This window comes from Benincasa hispida, chromosome 9 (genome assembly GCF_009727055.1).
Source record: "Benincasa hispida cultivar B227 chromosome 9, ASM972705v1, whole genome shotgun sequence".
Classification (NCBI taxonomy): Eukaryota; Viridiplantae; Streptophyta; class Magnoliopsida; order Cucurbitales; family Cucurbitaceae; genus Benincasa; species Benincasa hispida.
The window spans coordinates 5,634,999-5,640,998 of record NC_052357.1 but is presented as its reverse complement, the minus strand read 5'-3'; positions in this window follow the sequence as shown (position 1 = coordinate 5,640,998).

Here is a 6,000-nt window from a genome sequence, read left to right as displayed (position 1 = left end):
CCAAACCCGTTTTCTAAAACCGTTTTCCCTAAAACGGGGGTGGAGGTTGCAAGAGGCACTCGGTGTGCCATCGGCAGTCCGTAATCGAGTTGGCTGGCTTGTTCGTGAGCGGGAACAAGTGCCGCACAATCGCTAAGAGAAGCTTCCGAAAGAGCGATTGTGACACCGAGCGTGAGGGAATGCTAGATGTTTGGTAATGCGTGAGTGGTATGAGGTAATAAAACTGGTTTATCACCTAGACATCATAGGTTAAATCCATTTATAACCGTTATACTTGGATAAACCAAATAGACTTAGGTTGTTTAATTAGTCAGAATAAACCTAAGTAAAAGTATATCCGAACAAGTAAAACACGTCAGTGGGAGATTGATAAACATATATGATATGTTGTTAGAACACTTTAATGGGAGATTAATAACATATACAATATATTGTTCTTAGTTCTCATGTCCTTAAGAGTTTACACAATGAGATTCATGCTTCACCGTGTCACCTTGGGATTGTGATATAAATACAGTAAATGATGAAGTGTGTGTTGAGCTTTGGCATAAAAGACTCAGTCATATGAGTGAGAAGGATTTGAAGATATTAGCTAAGAAAAATCATCTTCCTAATATAAATAGTGCACCCCTAGAAAGGTGTCCTCATTGTTTGGTAGGAAAGCAAACAAGAGTTACTTTTAAGTATTTTTAACATTTAAGAAAACCAAATATACTAGACTTGGTACATTCTAATGTGTGTGGTCCTATGAAAATAAAAACACTTGGAGGTATGTCATATTTTGTGATGTTTTTTTATGACCATTCAAGGAAAACGTGGGTCTATACCTTGAAGTGTAAAGATCAGGTGTTACAAGTGTTAAACGGTTTCATGCCCTTATTGAGAAAGAAACTGATAAAAAGTTGAAGTGTATTAGGATTAATAATGGAGGTGATTATTATGGACCTTTTGACGAGTATTATAGAAATCATGGCATTCGACATCAAAAGACACCTTCTAAGACTCTTCAGTTAAATGGTATAACTTGAGAGAATGAACAGAAGACTAGTTAAGAGAAAGAGATGCTTGCTTTCAAAGTCACAATTATCATAATCGTTCTGGGGTGAAGCATTGAATATAATTATACATGTTTTGAATCTCACACTATGTGTTCCTTTGGGATCAAAAGTTCCAAACAAAATATAGTCAAATAAGATATATCTTATGATAACATACGTGTCTTTGGTTGTAAAGTTTTTGTCCATGTTCCTAAAGATGAGAGATCAAAGTTTGATACAAAAACTAGATCGTGGTATTTCTTGGAAATGCCCAAGATAAATTCAATTATAGACTGTATGATCCAGTTCAGAAGAAGCTCATAAAAAGTCGAGATGTTGTGTTTGTAGAAGACTAAACAATATTAGATATTGAGACGACAAGTAAAATAGAGTTTGAGCACAATGATAATCTGATTGATTCGAGTTCAATTTCTTTGACTCAACCTTTTACACAAATAGAAGATGAGGTTCAGAATGAACAATTTGTTGATTCAGATGAGAATTCAGAGCAGGATGATGCAAATGACAGTGTTCAAGAACAATTATCATAAATAGAAGTTCCTACAAATGTTTCACTGAAGAGATCTATCAGAGATCGACGTCCGTCAACAAGATATTTAGTTAATGAATATTTTATTATTGACTGATGGAAGAAAGCCTAAGAGTTATGAAGAGGCCATAGAAGAAGGGCAAAAAGAAAGTGGATTTATGCCATGAAAGATTAGATGAAGTCTTTGCATGAAAACCACACTTTTGAGCTTGTGAAATTGTCTAAAGGAAAAATCGCACTGAAAAATAAGTGGGTTTATAAAGTGAAGCAGGAATAACATACCTCAAAGCTGTGTTACAAAGCAAGATTGGTTGTCAAAGGGTTCAGTCAGAAGAAAGGTGTCGACTTTGATGAAAATTTTGCTCCAGTTGTCAAGATGTCTTATATACTTGTACTTTTGGATTTGACAGCTAGTCTTGACTTAGAGGTCGAGCAGATGGATGTTAAACTTGCATTTCTTCATGGACATTTAGATAAATAAATCTATATAGAAAAATTATATGGTTTTGAGCAGAAAGGCAAAGAGCATCTGATGTGTAAATTGAAGAAAAGTCTTTATGGGTTGAAACAGGCATTGAGGTTGTGGTACAAAAAGTTTGAGTCAGTTATGGAGGAGCAAAGCTACAAAAAGACTACTTTTGATCATTGCGTTTTTGTTCAAAATTTTTCTGATGATGTTTTTATTATATTATTACTTTATTTTGATGACATTTTGATTGTTGGCAGAAATGTTTCAAGAATTGACAGATTGAAGAAACAATTGAACAAATCCTTTACCATGAAGGATTTGGCGCCAACAAAGAAAATTCTTAGAATTCAAATAGTTTGAGGCAGAGCTTCCAAGAAATTATATATGTCACAGGAGCAATATTTAGAGAAGGTCCTTAAGCGTTTCAACACGAGTAAAGCAATATTAATCAGTTCTCCCTTATTTAGTCACTTCAAACTGAGTAGTAAACATAGTCCTTTTACATATAAAGAGAAGGAAGATATGAGCAAGATCCCTTATGCTTCAGCAGTTGGGAGTTTGATGTATGTCATGGTATATACTAGACCTGATATTGCTCATATTGTTGGTGTTGTTAGTTGTTTTATGTCCAATCTAAGAAAACAACATTGGAAGGTAGTCAAGTACATCATGAGATATTTGAGAGGCACTTCTACTTTGAAGCTCACATTTGGAGATGGAAACCCAACACTTGTTGGGTACATAGATTCGGGTATAACAGGAGATCTAGACAATAGAAAGTCTATTTCCAGTGATCTGATGACATTTGCAAATGGTGCAGTGTCTTGGCAGTCAAGGTTGCAGAAGTGTGTTGCACTTTCTACAACTGAAGCAGAGTATACTGCAGCACCAGAGGCTTGTAAAGAGATGTTGTGGATGAAGTACTTTATACAGGAGCTTGGCTTCAAGCAATGAAGATATGTGATATATTGTGACAAGTGTTATTCATTTCGGTAAGAATGCTACATTTCATTCAAAAATAAAGCATATAGATGTGAGGTATCACTAGATGAGAGATTCTTTGATTAATGAATTGTTGAGCTTGAGAAGATACATACTGATCACAACAGATCTGATATATCGACGAAGAATCTATCAAGAGAGAAGCTTAAGTTTTGTCGTTCCGCCGTGGGAATGACAAGTTCCTCCAAAAAGTGAAATAGAGGGAGATTTGTTGGGTTATTTCACTTTTTAGTGAAAACCCTATTAAGGCTCATTAAGTGGGCATTAGTTTATTTTGAAAATAACAAGCAGTAATTGGTTGAAAAATCACACATAGACCGAGGAGAGAAAAACTGCAGAGGAAAATTAGAGAAAAGAAGGCTTTCCGTTCAATTTCGTTTTTCAGCTGTTTGAGGGTCAATCCGTGGATCGAGTTGATATTTTGACAACGTGTTCTTGACACGAGGGTCTTCAATTTGGACGGTGGAGATTCCATTTGGAGCTATCTACAATCAGATTCTAGTAGATAGTTGTTTGCCACTTATTGTGAGATCTTTCTATTTTCTTCTTTATATTGTTGTCATTTGTTGTCGAGATTGTTAATCTTTCTATTTTCTTCTTTATTAATTTGTGTTGCCGAGATTGTTAATCTTGAGATATTAATTTGTGTATGCCTCTAGTTGTGATTAGGGAGAACTTTATTGTACCGGTTGTTGATTATAGTAGAGTTTTGACTTTGGTCTGTGGTTTTTTTACTCCTCACATCGAGGGGGGTTTTCCATGTTAAAATTCTTTGTATCCTTACTTGATTATTATTGTTGTTTGCAGTTGATTAGTATTCTATTAAATTCACACGAGAGTGTGACAATTGATCCAAAAAATATAATGTTTATCCCAACATATAGTTCATTTAAGCACAAAAATAAGATTAGGACTCTCTTTGGGAGATTACTTACTTTCCCTGGGTCGTCGAATGAGTAATAACCTTCCTCTAACACTCTCATGTAGTTACTTAAAACTCCTACGATGTTAAGGTAGTTTGTGGCGCTCAAGGCCATAGGGTGCTAGATCAAGCACGACTCCGTTACTTCTCGATTAGTAAATATTCACCAGCTCAACTCGAAACTTGATGCTCTGATTTTTTTTTTTTGGACATGCGTTTCTCTATGCCGTCTCTTAGTTTCCCTCGGTATGGGCCCACCGATGTTCTCTGGGCGTTGCTTGGGGCAACCCTCAATATAAATCAATATTAGTGAAAGAAAAAATGATTTATGATATTAGAAGAGCTTGAATAGAAAAGTTGGATTACGATAGCATCCTATATGAGAGAAATTTAAATATATCCTTTTTGTGTGAATTTAGCTTGAAGCACTGAGCAGGCCCATGAAAAAGCTCTGTTGTGGTCATGTTTTAAACAAGTAGTGGCCACTCAGTTAAAGAAAGGACAAAGTGAGAAACAGGAGAGACAGCATTCACTTCGTAGAACTAAAGTTTAAAGAAGCAAGTAAAGATTTGGTAATTAGAATAATGAAGTCAAAGGAAGAGATTAATAACACACCAAATAAAGCCAACAGACAAAGTAACTGCTTTCAGGTGGACACTCCGTCGGTGATCCAAACTTCCAATCTTTTGAATTTTTTATTTTAAACCTCCCAAGTAAAATTAATATAAACCATATAAATTTATTCTATTTATCTCTAAATTTTCTTTTCTTTTTTCTTTTTTAAATATATTCTGTCCCATCTTAATGCCTTGATTTAGTCTGTATAAATTAATTCTATTTTATCTCTAAATTTTACACAAGAAAAAAAAACTTATACTTGGTTATTGTTGCTAATTTTTGGTTAGCCATTATACAAAAATTTGGACCTGTTTCTAAATAATTGTCCATATTATTATGAGCGGTTTTAAATGCTTCTCTGGAGTCTCATGAGATAAATGAATAAATGACATATAACAGAGAAGTATGTAAATTATTGTTGGCTCAAAATCCACCAACGTTGATAATTCGCCCAAAAGGATAAGGTGAAGTACTAAAATAAAAATATAGGTTAAATCTAATTAAGATAACATGATCAGATGCTAATTTAGCAAAAATAAATGTGAGTTAATCATTTATCTAAAATTGATCGAATGAAATTTGTAGAAAATTATTGATATCTTCAAACTAGATATTTCATTAAGGATAACGTTTTCATTTGTATTTTAAAAAATTTTATAACTTTTATTTATTATTATGTTTATAAATAGAAAAATACTTGGTGCATCTAACGCATCCACCCAAGTGTCCAATTACAAGTTGTCGCGTGATTTTTTTAATATATATATAACATAACATAATTGTTTCTTGTGATTAAAGATGATGCATAGAGATGGATGTGACGTGTCCTGTATCTATTATTACTCTTATGAATACCGCTATTCATAATTTAAACTTTTATTATTATACTTTGAAGTTTATTTGATGTTGTGTTGGATTTCGATTATGTTTTCATTAAAATTTGAATCTTGCTGGATTTATAAATACACATTTATACTATATTATTATGTTGACGCTTTGAAAATTTTAATAATATATAGATTAAATTTGAGAAAAATACTTTTTTATACTAAGTTTTGAGTACCTCTCTATATTTTAAAATATTACAATTTTATTTTTAAATTTTGAGCTCAATTTACATTTTATCCTTAGATTTTTAGATTTTACACTTTTATCTCTGTGTAACTTATACCCATTTTTGCACTTTAATGTCAACTTTCAATTAGTTAATTTAAAATAGTTATGATGTAAATTTTTTAATTAGTTTTAATAATAATAAAAAATATGAAAACTAATTTACTTTAAATTATTTTAATTATTTTAAACTAATGGATAGAAAATTAACCATGACTAAAATAAGTGATAAGTAGTGAAAATTTAAGAGATAAAAGTCTAAAACTTGAAATGTATTGACCAAATAAAA